This window comes from Rhinatrema bivittatum, chromosome 4 (assembly GCF_901001135.1).
Source record: "Rhinatrema bivittatum chromosome 4, aRhiBiv1.1, whole genome shotgun sequence".
NCBI classification, from domain to species: Eukaryota; Metazoa; Chordata; class Amphibia; order Gymnophiona; family Rhinatrematidae; genus Rhinatrema; species Rhinatrema bivittatum.
In genome coordinates, this window is record NC_042618.1 from 163,985,505 (window position 1) to 163,999,062 (window position 13,558).

The 13,558-nt window shown below is 44.9% G+C and overlaps 1 protein-coding gene across 2 annotated transcripts in view; it reads right to left on the reverse strand.

The window, feature by feature from the left end:
• The window catches only part of TMC6 (transmembrane channel like 6), a 41,736-nt gene extending 28,178 nt beyond the window's left edge, over positions 1-13,558 (reverse strand). For both annotated transcript variants that reach the window (XM_029599100.1, XM_029599096.1), the window contains exon 1: positions 13,022-13,558. The gene's annotated coding sequence lies outside the window, so the exon portion shown is untranslated. The remainder of the gene's footprint in view (positions 1-13,021) is intronic.

Genomic DNA, 13,558 nt, shown 5'->3' on the forward strand with positions numbered 1-13,558 from the left:
CTGCGATTTTCCGACAAGGACTCTTGGACTGCATTAAAGTCGAGCTGGCTGCCCAGGACCTGCCGGACACCTTGGAAAGCCTGATTAGCCTAGCCATACAGCTACACCCCAGGTTCCAGAAATGGGCCAAAGAGAGAGGCTCGGCTTGCCACCCTGTTCACTTTGCCCTGAATTTCCAGCATCCTTTAACCTCCTGCTCTCCTCCAGAGCTGGGACTTGCACCAGTGGAAGCCATGCAGGTGGATCGTTTCAAGCTATCAGCAGAAGAGAAGCAGAGATGCTGTAACCTGAACCTGTTTTTCTACTGTTTTGCATCTGGGCATTTTGCAAATCACTGCCCGAATAAGCTGGGAAACTCAAGGACCTAGGCCTGTTGGGAGAGGCCACCCTAGGTCATCCTTGCACCTCTCCACAACTGTTAATACCAATACCTCTATCTCTTGGGGACATTCTTGCCGATACTTTTGCCTTTCTGGATACCGGCACTGGGGGCAGCTTTAGCCACGAGGCTCTGGTCCAACACTACCACGTACCGAGGATTTCCTTGGACATCCCACTCTCGATCTCTTCCATTTACGGAGAACCTTTACTCGGATATGTCACAAGATCCACAGTACCACTAATGATGCAAACCAGGATTCTGCATGGACAGCAGATCAGTCGCTAGGTATTCCCCAAGGCAGTTAACGCAGCGACCTTGGGTCACTGTGGTTCATCCTACATCAGCCTCACATTGATTGGACAATGATACAAATTACTAGCAGGCCAATGCAATATCCTGTGCTAAGCCTAGTGCACTGGTTAACGAGCTCTTGGATGCGCATTTTGGATGCACGTCCATAACCCCTTATGCAATAAGGGAATTAGTGCATCCAAAACGCGCATCCAAACCAGCGCGTAGCTAATAGTGCTCATCACATGTAAATTTATGTTGATGAGGCTATTAGCTATTACCCACTTATGTAAAAAATAAATGTGTGCCTGACGTGCACATTTTTGCTCTCAAAAATTAATGCCTGACCTGAAGCAGGCATTAAGTCTTGAGGAGCCCCTAAAGTTAACAGAAAAGCAGAAAATACTGCTTTTCTGTAGTTCCTATTACTTAATATCATGATGCTCGATGCCGGGGAAGCGCTAGGGATGCACAATTTCCTCTAGCGCCCACTTTTTAATGCAGCGGCTTATTTGCCTATTGCATCGCGTGCCCAGGAGAGGTGGATGGGTGCGCGTTAGGGATCAAGCGCCCAGTTTGGATGCACAGTTTTAGCAAGTCTGTATTGCATTGGCCTGAATATGGGGTCCTAGCTGTCATCAGCAATGCCTTGCCAAAGTTTCTCCTGTGGTGCCTGTGGTTCAAACAGTTACCTCAGAGCTTCCGGCCACCACAATATACCAAATTCTTAGATGTTTTTAGCAAATAGCAGGCAGAAGTCCTGCTGCTTCATCATTTCTATGATAGTGCCATACAATTGGTCCTCTGCAAGGTTCTGCCCTGAGGCAGATTATACCCACTGTCTGCTCCTGAAACAGAGACTATGACCAAATATATTAAAGAGAACTTGGACAGAAGCTTCATAAGTCCCTGCATTGATTATTGTGGTCTTAACTCTATTTCCAAGAAGAATCACTATCCTCTTCCATTAATCTCCAAGATCTTTGGCTGCCTTCGGTGCACACAAATAATTACCAAGCTGGACCTTCAGGGTGCATACAACCTGATCAGAATCTGAGAGGGCGATGAATGAAAGATCGCCTTTAACACCCATGATGAGCACTATGAAAACCTAATGATGCCCTTTGGTTTATGCAACGCCCCTGCCATCTTCCAATTTATTGTAAACAAGATCTTCTGGGACCCCTTTTCTACTTCCATGTGGTAGTTTACCTGGATGATATCCTAGTCTTCTCCAGGTCACTGTCAGAGCACCGTCATCATGTGAAATAGGTCCTCCAGAGGCTCAGCGAGCACCACCTCTATGCCAAGTTAGAGAAGTATACCTTCAAACAGGAAGAACTTCTCTTCTTGGGATATATTATCTCTCGTCAATGCCTCTGCATGAACCCAGACGAATAAAAAGCCTTACTAGAGTGACCTTGGCCAGTGGAACTTAAATCGCTGCAGTGCTTCCTAGGCAATTTTTCCATGATTACTACTCCTTAGCGGCCCCACTCACAGCCTTTACTAAAAAGGGCTTGAACACCAAGAACTAACCAAGGATGCTATTCAGGCTCTCCAGTGTCTCAAAGAAGAGTTCTCACTTGATTCTTGCCTACACCATCTAGATCCATCCATCCAAGCCATTCATCTTGGAGGTATATGTGTCTATCCTTCGGGTAGGTGCTGTCCTCCGAGGAGTACCTAGTGGTTAGAGCAGCAGGCTATGAACTAGGAGACCAGTGTTCAAGTCCCACTGTTGCTCCTTGTGACCTTGAACAAGTTCTTTACCCTCCATTGTCTCAGGTACAAACTTAGATTGTAAGTCCTCTGGGGATAGGGAAATACCTACAGTACCTGAATGTACCATAATAGTACACTTTTGACCTGCTCCTACTTTTCAAAAATGTTTGTCTGGCAGAGAAGAATTATACCACTGGAAATTGTGAGCTACTAGTAGTCAAGCTAGTCTTGGAAAAATAGCGATACTTGCTGGAAGGAACCAAGCATCCAGCAACTATCTATACAGATCATAAGCACCTAGAGCATCTAGCACAAGCACAGAGTCTAAGCCCACTGGTCGTTGTTTTTTTAATCAGTTTGACTTTGAGTTGCTGTTCCATTCGACTGAGAAGAACCAATGAGCTGATGCCCTCTCATGTTTCTTTGATACTGAGGGCTCTCTGAAATTCCCACGGCATATCATCAACCCTGCGAAGATTGTGGTTGCTGCCACTTTTACAGTTCCTCCTGGGAAGACCATGGTTCCTCAGCATCTATGAAAGAAGGTTCTTCAGTAGGCCCATGACTCTCACTTGGCAGGACACCCAGGTATCATCTGAACCTTGGAATTATCATCAACACTGCTGGTGGCCTCAAATGAAGAAAGACATGAAGCATTATGTAGAGTCTTGCCCCATGTGTGCCAAGAATAAAAGTGTGCAAGCATGACCTTGGGGGTTATTTACAGCTGCTGCCAGCTTCCAAGGAACCCTGAACCCATTTGGCCACTGGCTTTGTCACTGACCTTCCCCTCTCTGGTAGCAACATCACCAAATGGGTGGTAGTGGATAGATTTTCTTAGATGGCTCATTTCATACCTCTTCTGGGTTGCCTATCCATGCCTGAAATAGCTAAACTCTTTATTCAACACATCTTCCATCTGCATGGGCTCCCTCTTCACATCCTTTCTGCCTGGGGGTTCAGTTCACAGCCCACTATTGGAAAGGCTTGTGCAGGAAGTTTGTAATTATGTTGGATTTTATCTCAGCTTACCATCCCCAGAGCAATGGACAAACCGAGTGAGTAAATCAAAATTTCATGATCTTTCTATGAGCTTACATGAATCAACGTCGGGATAACTGTGCCTCCCTCCTCCCATGGGCTGAATTCTCGCATAATAACCATTTGAACAGACCACTGGGTCAACACCCTTCTACATCATGTTTGGATGCCATCCCCATACACCCAAACCTGTTCTGGTCTCTGACTCTTGCCCAATAGGTAACCTGATGGGACAGGAATTCCAGTAACTATGGTGGAAGACACACCATCTTCTAGAGCAAGTGGTGGAGCATTTCTAAAAACACACAGACAAGAAACTTTGCCCAGTACCTCAACTTCACCCAGGAAGCTTAGTTAGGCTCAGAACTAAAAATATATGATTGAAGATGCTATCTTTGAAATTTGTGCCATGATTCGTGGATACATTCCCCACTGAGCAACAACTAGGCCCCGTGGCTTACAAGCTCAAATTTTATTTATTTATTTTTAGATTTTTATATACCGGTGTTCCTATATGAAATAAAGATCACATCGGTTTACATTGAAACAGAACATGAAAATTGCCAAAAGGCATTACATAGAACAAGGTTATGAAACTTGGAACAGTGTGCATAAGTTCAAAATTTAACAATAACATTGTAACATTGATGACCAAAAGATAAAGGAGAAAAAAAAAAAAGACTTAAACAATTAAGTTGACAGGTCTTATTGAGCATAAAAATTATAACGTATAAGTGAGAAAGTCTCAAGTGTCCTGCAGCAAGAGATTAGATACCGAAGTAGGTAGTGGTATGGAAAATGGGGGTTTGTGAAGAAGATATGTTCTTGCTGGTTGGAGGGGAAAAAATGATGATCATGGTCCTGGAAAAGCTTGGCTAAAGAGCCAGGTTTTAAGTTTTTTTTTTGAATGAAGAGTGGCAGAACTCAAGCCGAATGTCTGGTGGGAGCGCATTCCATTGAATGGGGCCTGCTGTAGATATGGCACGTTTATGATGCGAGGATTTTGTTGAAGGTACATAGAGTGTGCCTTTATATGCTCCTCTGATGGGTCTAGAGGAGGAGTGAGGGCGTAGTTGGTTACATAATTGAAGAGGAGAGATATTGTGAATGGATTTATGAATTACGGTGAGTACTTTATATAGGATCCTTTGCTTTATAGGCAGCCAGTGGAGGAGCTTGAGAATGGGGGTGATGTGATCTCTTTTATTCGTATTGGTAAGGATTCTGGCTGCAGAGTTCTGTAGCATTTGGAGGGGTTTGATGGATGAATATGGAAGGCCAAAGAGAAGCGAATTGCAATAGTCGACTTTTGATAGAATAATGGCTTGTAGGACCATCCGAAAATCGTTGAAATAAAGAAGAGGCTTCAATTTTTTTAAGACTTGTAACTTATAAAAACAGTCTTTGGTGGTTGTGCTTATGAATTTTTTAAAATTGAGCTGATTGTCTAGCATGATACCTAGATCTCGAACATGTGGTGAGTGATTTAATATGGGAGTGGATGAGTTGAGTAGGTCAGCTGGGTTTAGAAGTTTGATGTTGATGTCTTGATTGATGATTAGGATCTCAGTTTTGTTGTTGTTAAGAATGAGGCAAAGGCTGGAGAGAAGATGATTGATCTGTTGCAAACAATTGTTCCAGTGAGCCAAGGTTTTTGTAAGGATTCTGAGATTGGGATGAGTATCTGGATGTCATCCGCGTAGAGATAGTGAGTTAGGTTTAGTTTAGTAAGTAGATGACATAGAGGTAAGAGGTAAATGTTGAAGAGGGTAGGGGAAAGGGAGGAACCCTGAGGGACCCCCCGGTTGGAAGGGATCGGTTGTGATTCTTTGTTGTTAATCTTTACTTTGAATTGTCTATTTGCTAGGAAGGATTTGAACCAGCTGAAGACTGTTCCTTTAATGCCTATATCTGCCAGACATTTTAATAGAGATGAATGGTTGACAGTGTCAAAGGCTGCAGAGAGATCTAGTAGTATCAAAAGATGTGGTTGTTTTTTTGTCCATATTAGATAGAATAGAATCGGTAAGAGAGACAAGGAGAGATTCAGTGCTTAACGATTTCCGAAAGCCATACTGGGAAGATACAAGAATGTTGTTTTCTTCCAAATATTCAGATAGTTGTTTATTGACTATCTTTTCCATAATTTTGGCGATCAATGGCAGATTAGCTATTGGGCGGAAGTTAGCTGGATCTGTGGTTGGAAGGTTAGGTTTTTTAAGTAGAGGTTTGAGAATGGCTAATTTAAGTTGGTCAGGAACTAGACCCTGGGAGAGAGAGCAGTTAATGATGTCTGCAATTGGTTTTGATATGGAGTTTCTTATTGCGATGAGAAGGTTAGTAGGAATTGTGTCTAAGGGATGAGATGACGGTTTCATTTTTTTAAGTATGTTTTCTATCTCAAGTGCTGAAGTGGTCTCGAAAGTTTCCAGCGTTGTATTTAGTTGAGGTGAGGTAATGTGAGGGAAAGGGGGATATGAAAAAGATGATGAGAAAGAGATAGTCAGTTTGTCAATTTTATCCTTAAAGTATTCTGCTAGTTCTGATGCTTTGTTGAGTGCTTGATCATCAGGAATGGTAGGAGGTGATGGTTTAGTGAGAGCTGAAACGTAGGAGAAAAGTGCTTTTGAATCAAATATGAAATGATGTATTTTTTTTGAGAAAAAATCTCTCTTTGTTCTCAGTATGGTGATCCTATAAGCATTGAGGGAGGTTTTATAAATAGCTAATGTTGTGGGGGATGGGTTTCTCCTCCAAGTGTGTTCTTTATTTCTTAGCTCTTGTTTAAGCAGCTTCAGTTCTGGGGTGAACCAGGGTTTCCTGTTGTCTGGCGAAGGTTGTACTACTTTTGTGATGGAAGGGCAGGTAATGTCTGCGATCTTTTTGGTGATGTTGCACCATGAGGTGGTGGCTGTAGATGCGTTGGAGAGATCGAGATGTGATAATTCATTAGTGAACTGATTGATGAGAAGGTCTGTAGAACAAGGTTTCCTGAATTGAATAGTGTTTTTTGGGAACGAAAGTGGAGGATGTTGTGAAAGCTTGAAGGTCGTGTTGATGATTTGATGGTCCGACCAAGGGACAGGTGAACATGTGATTGTATTTGTGTTTGAGATGCACTGATTAATGAAAATAAGGTCTAAAGTGTGACCTGCTTTGTGGGTAGGGGCTTTTATAATTTGTGTGAAGCCCATGTAGTTGAGAGCCGAGAGTAGGGTAACACAATTTGGGGATTTGCCAGCATCTTTACGAATTCATGTTTTCCATGCCTCACTGTTGAAACCTGCCATTCTCTCTTGGCTAGGCAGACCTCCCCCTCTAGACCACTGAAGTTGCTACAGAGGAGGACACTCACTTCAAGGTCCAGGAGATTTTAGATTACTTAAGAGTCCGAAACCAACTGCAATATCTCATATCCTGGAAGAACTATGGACCCGAAGAGAACACTTGGAAGCCAACTTCCAACCTGCAAGCTCCTCAACTCATATCTGCATTCCACAGAAGATTATCTGGGAAATCCAAGCCCAGAAGATGGAGGGGGCAGCTTTGGGTGTGGGGGTCAGGCATTGGATGTGGGGGGTACTATAAGGAACATGGCTCATGGGATGGCCCATGAGCCGCTGTGCTCACTCCGATAATGCCACAAGCAGTCCAGGATGCCATCGGCACACTCCTGCGGCTGGGACACCACCTTCTCCTCGGCACTGCTGGGTGCAGCCCCACATGCTGTCATGCTGCTCCTGTGCCAGATCCTCCTTAGGTGCACATGTGTGCATTATATGGCCCCCACCGCAAGAAAGGCTGAGCAGCGCCCTCTGATTATGTCAAGTCAACCAACCTATTTAAGCCAGGACCTTGCAGCAGTATCTCACCTTAGCAACGGGTCTTCTGCCTTGTAGGATGTGTTGCCTGGCTTTCCTGATTCCTATGTTTCTGTGCCTCATCCAGCCTTGTCTTCTCCAGCTTTCTTCATGCAGCCCACCTTGTCCAGCCTTGCTTTGTGTTATCCATCTTATTCGGTGTCTTCAGCGTCTTCCTCTACCCTTGGCCTAACTCTCCAGATCTTGACCCCTTGCTTGGACCTGACCACGAATGCCTGCTGCCTGGACCTGACCCTGATTTCCTACCGCCTGGACCTCACCACTCTTGCTAGCTGCCTTCCTTGACCTTGGCCTGTCTATGACTCCGTTAATTTGCTGCTTGTCCTGATCCCAGTGTGCTCTTGGACTTTAGTTATTGTTACCGCCCTATGGACTTGTCTAAGTTCTGCTGGCTGCAAAAACCCAAGGGCTCAACCTGTGGGGGAGGTGACTGGTAAATGTGAAGTTCCAGACTGTCCCTCTCAGAGCTTTCCAAACTGTGTGTCGCCTGCAGTGTGCAGGTGTGTCGCGCAAGCCTGGGCAACTCTGATGCGAGTTTGGGCTTTTTTTTCTAGCGATTCACTTTTTTTTTTTTTCAGTTCGTGGGTTGCCTATTATTGGGCGATTTTTGCTGTCAATCACGGTTTTTTGGGGGCTTGGTGGGTGGGACTTGAGCCCAGCTGTCCCTGTCATTGGCTGCTGCTTCCCTGGCCATGAGGAGTACTGACTGCAAGCAACAGTGTCTGGTGATCATGGAAGGTGTTATGCACCATGGCAGGCTTGAACCCTGAAGGGAGTGAAGCACTTAACTGGTAACAATCAAAAAGAAGAGTGTGGGGGCCAGACATGTGCTTGGGGAGGAGAGAGATGAGTGTGTGGGGGACAGACAATTTGTTTTATTTTTGTTACTCATAAATTATAACAATAACATTAATCTTGGAATATTATATATTTTTAATATACATGAAAGGTTTTCATGAGATAGGTTGTGCCGGGAAACATTTTATTTATGTATATATTTAAGGAAACATACATAAATTGTCGAAATACGTTTCGTTCGTTTAACCTTTAACCTCTGGTTTGCTAGTAGACTGAATTACTGTGTCGTGAAATTATGTTTGTCTAAAAAGTGTGTCACCAACATGAAAAGTTTGGAAAGCTCTGCTCTACAGGGTACATTCACCAGCTGCTAGGGTAGACCTCAGGGTGGTTCGCCATCGAGGCTGCGTTAACTACACCACAAAGGGCTCACACAACCGCTACCCTTCACACCCACCACCACGCTGATGCAGCTGGTGAGAACCCCACTACATGAGGCTTTAGCTTCAGCAGCATACTGGCCTATACCTCAGCTCCAGGTGAGCATCGGTATGTGTATTCATGTGCACAAGCACTGCAGTGCTTACCTAGAGCCCTTAAAATTTTATAATATAGAGAAATATATGAAAGAAAATGTAATATTTACAAGTATGGAGCTAATTTACAAAACTGTATGTTTTGATGCAAAGCCTTATCTTTGTTGACGAAGTATTTTATTTTTCTAACTGGGTTGGTCCTAGTCTCTCTTTTCCACTTTCTATTGTTGGTCTTCTCCTAAGTACTTTTCCAGGATCTCCTTTTTATTTCTTCTCTCTCCTTCTGTGTTCTTCCCTTCCTTGTCTACATCACTCTCGGACATTGATCTTTTCCGTTCATCTTTTTCTCCATTTTTCTCTTCTCTACATCTCTATCCATTTATAGCCAGATTTGACCCCTCGTGCTCACCTTCTCTCACCTTCCAGTCTTCAGTCTCTCCCTTTTTATCTCTTATTTACCCACCAGCTATTATGTTTTGTGGCTTTCGGGACACCAATGCAAGCCACCTCACTTTCCTTGAAGCCGCCAGCACCTTTCTTCATGGCACACACCACCGATCTCCCCATGTGCGGCAGGATGCTGCCAGAACCGCCATTCCAGCCCCTGCTTAGGTGCACATGAGCCCGATGGTTCTGCATTTAAAAGGGACCATGGCAGGAAAACACCACAGCGCCCAAGGATGATGTCGTCTCCTTCAACCCTATAAAAGGTCACAGCAGACATCCCTACCTTGCCTTAATAACAGGTCCCTAGCCTGCCTTCTAGCCTTGCCTCTTCCAGCCTAACTCCCAGCCTTGCCTCGTCCAGCTTGCCTTCCAGCCTTGCCCTATCTCTATTTCCTTGTCTTGTCTATCTCTCTTACTCTTGTCTTCAGAGTCTTGCCATGCTTTGTCTTATCTGTCTATCCCTCTCTGTCTCTTGTTTGCCTTGGACAGTCTCTCCAGTTCTGATCTCAGCCTTGGACTTAGGCCTACCCCTTGCTTGTCACCTGGATCTGACCTTAGCCTCGAACCTGGACTGTACTTTGTCTGCCACCTGCTTCAACTCTTGAACTGCCTCTGGGTTCTGCCTAGCCCTTGAATCTCCTAAGTCCTGCCAGCTACTGGAACCCAAGAGCGCAACCCGCGGGGAAGGAGGGTGGTTCAGGTGAAGCCTTAGCCTGGCTCGTGTCAAAGTGCGTTCTCCAGCTGTCAGAGCGGGCCTTGTAGGCCCATTACGAGGCAGCGTCAACTTCACCGCAACATGAAGGGCTCACGCTCACACCATTCCTTCTACCATCTTTCACTTTCTCCCCCTCTCCAGCCTTTCCATTCCTCATTCTGTCTCTCACTCCTTCCTCAGCCTCCTATTTTCTCTTCTGTCTTTCACCTTCTTCCTAAACCCCTATTTTCACCCTCTGTACTGTGTGATGCCACACCTTATAAGTGGCTAGGTGGCACCTGGAGGTTTCTGGGGTTTTTAGTGCCTCCCCTCTACAAAACATTTTTTGACACTCTAGGCGACGGCCTAGTTTGCCTAATAGAATCGGCCCCGGTGAGGAAATACTTTTACTGGGAAAGTGTTGGATGCCTGAACTCATCAAACCAGTGACTGATTGTAAACCTAGAATAGGGCCGTGGTGGGAGATGATCAAAGACTGAGTAAGGTTTGCAGTGCAACACAGTACAGGTGCAGCTGGACAGACTGGGTGGAGCAAGATGTACTTATTTGCCAACACTTACAATGTCACTGTGTATTTCTGTTAATAGATCAGGGAGCACCTGAATGACATAGTGATGGCAAATTTGACGAAGCCAGTGAGGGTTGGGGGGGTCCAAGAAATATGAGTTTAGTGGTCTAGCAATAGCCTTACTGGTTTTTCTGCCATCCTGATGATCCTGTCCCCCCCCCCCCCCCAGGCTATGTGAGGCCTCACATAGCAAAAAACAAGAGAGGTTTTTCCATGGGGGAGGACAGATCGTGCTTTCCATGTTCCAGCCCAGTGATAGCTCCTAATCTCTCTCTGCTGTGGGAGCTGGCTCATGCAGGCAATAGAGAATAATGTGCCTTTGTGTCTCATGCACAGCCCTCACTCAGTCAAGTGGTCTCTGAATGAGAAAAGCATTCAGCCTATCACCAGACAAAGAGGCCTTTCCTTCAGTACAACCCACACAGCCTCCCATGCAGTCACCCAGAGACTATGCAATATAATTAAGTCCTCCCACTAACCCTGCGACCAATCTATCCTGTATCCTCAGTGCCTGCTTTAGGTATGGTGCATTTTATCTCAGCATAAAAACTTAGAAACATGAGCTCAAAAACAGGCCTGATCAGTGGTTCTTGCATTTGCAACTATGTGGTGCCTTTTTATAAACAACTAAGAGCAACTGTGAACTTAACACGAGGACTCTCTTCTTCCTGAAAGTGCCCCAGCATGGCTGGCAGGTACTGGTGTAACCTGCTTGCTTGCTCTGAATTAGGCACATTTCTGGGTCCGCTTTAGTTCTCTTCTGTTTCCAACCCACAGCAGCATCCACAGGCCAATGCTATACCGTGTGCTGGCTGCAGGACGCGCGTTGCAAAACAGGGGTTAGCGCATCCAAAATGCGCATCCAGTCACACGCATAGGTAATAGCGCTTATCACTTGCAAATGCATGTTGATGAGGCTCTTCTCTATTCCCCCCAAGCAAAAAAAAAAAAAAAAAAGTGCACCAAGGCCCACATTTTTACTCTCCAAAATGAATACCTGCTCAAAGCAGGCGTTCATTTTGGAGAAGCCCAAAAAGTGTACAGAAAAGCAGAAAATACTGCTTCTGTACTTCTTCTGACTTAATATCATGGAGATATCATGGAGATATTAAGTCAGAGGGACAACAAAATTATAATGTCCCAAAAAGAACACTTTTTTTTTTTTTTTTGGCTGCTAGAGGTCAGATTTTTTTTAAAGGCTGCTAGAGGTCAGATTTTTTTTTTTTTTTTAAAGGCTGCTAGTGGTCAGATTAGGAAAATGGATACTCAATTAACGAGCATCCATTTTCCTAATGTGGCTGTGCACAGATTAGGAAAAGGGACACTCTAAAATTGAGCATCTGTTTTCCTAAGTAGTTGACAGCCACCTCTCCCAGGGGCCCACTATCGAGGAGGCGCTAGGGGCAGGCAATTTCCCCTAGCACCTCCTTTTTACTGTGGCAGCTCATTTACATTTTGCATTGGGCACCCCAGAGAGGTGGATTGGCGCGCGTTTAGGGGGCAGGCGCTCAATCATGAGCACCCCTTTAACGTGCGCCGATATAGCATCACCTGCCAGAGTATTAATTCTGCAGACCTAGAAGAGCCTGGAAGACATCGATTCTTAGCACTGCCAGCAGGATGCTCAGCGGAAGACAGGGGCAGAGAGAAGAGCTTCAGGCCTTGGGTATTGGGGGGGGGGGGGGGAGTAGGGGAGAGGAAGTCTTCTCTTCTCCTCCCTCTCTGACATCAATCCTTTCCATTGCCTCAGGTACAAACTTAGGACCCAGTGTAATAAGACAGAAGGAAACAGTGTGTGCTGTACTTCAGCACACATTTTCTTAACACACTTGATAACAAAAAAAAAGTTAATACTTGATGCAGTAAGCTAATAGTATGCAAATGCATTAGTTTAAAAAAATGAAGCACATAAACCCAAAAATGTGAGAAAAAATAAATTATGCATGTGAATCACATTTAATACACCCAAACCATGGTTAATGCTTAAGAAACATGATTTATGCACACAATCCAAGATTTAGGAGCACAACCATGGTTTGTTGCAGAAAAACATGATTTGCGCACATAAAATTTGTGTTGAAAAAAACCCGCATAAATCATGTTTGATGCACATAAATCCCTGGCACAGAACCTCGGCACCACAAATTCAGCCCCATAGTCTAACACTAGCACCAGAAACTGTACTCCACCTCTGACATGCAGATAAATTCCCAGTGTTAAGAAAGCCTGAGTTAAATCTACGCAACCTCTGTGCATTGGAGGGTAAGAGCTAGTGCCTTCCCTTACATAGGATTTGCATGAAGCAAGGAACACTATACTGTACACACACACGTGTAAACTCCTTTCTACATGGGGAGTACAGTTCTACACACAAAATGGGCACATAGCTAAGCGCTCCTTATCACATCAGGACTTCAGATTGCAAATCCTCTGGGGATAGGGAAATACCTTATGTACCTCCTGAATGTAACTTGTCTTGAACTACCAAATGAAAACGGGTGAGCTATATCTAAAAATCAAATACAAATACATTTCCCTTCTTCTCCCTTTCCTTGTGAAATAAAAAGGCTGAAATATAGATTTCACCTGTCAACATTAGCAGAGGAAAGAAAAAGAAATCGTTCCCTTTCCACTTACCTCCTTGAAATCTCGCGGCCCTTCCTCTCTCAGCCCTAGCTCCAGCTCCCGGTACAGAGGGGCTCGGAGCAGGGAAGGTTTCTGTTCTGAAGTCCTCCTCAGCTGGGAGTTCTTCCTTTACCTGGAAGCAGGAAGCATCCTGGGACACGTAGTCACAAGAATCTCCTGCGCGATGAAGCAGGAACGATTCTGGCGTTGAGTGCGAGAGGTCCCGGGTTCAACTCCCAGACGAGCCCTTTGATTTGTGCACACATGGATCTTGGGCAGCGGAGGATAGAAACCTCCTGCCTCACAGGAATTGCAAAACCTGAACTAGATGAAGCAGGAACGTGTTTACTGTCTGCCTTTTCGTAGACCCTTGCCGTTTCCTACTTATTGTCTCTTTAGTTGCTTCCGGAGAGTCTCCGAGTCACTCGGAAACGTGCTGAGACAGGCTGGGTCTGCAGTCATTTGCACTCCTCTGTGCTGCAGCCCTGGGGCTCTTCTCCACCTTTTTTTATGGCTGTCAGATACATTACAAGCCCTAAATATGTGGAA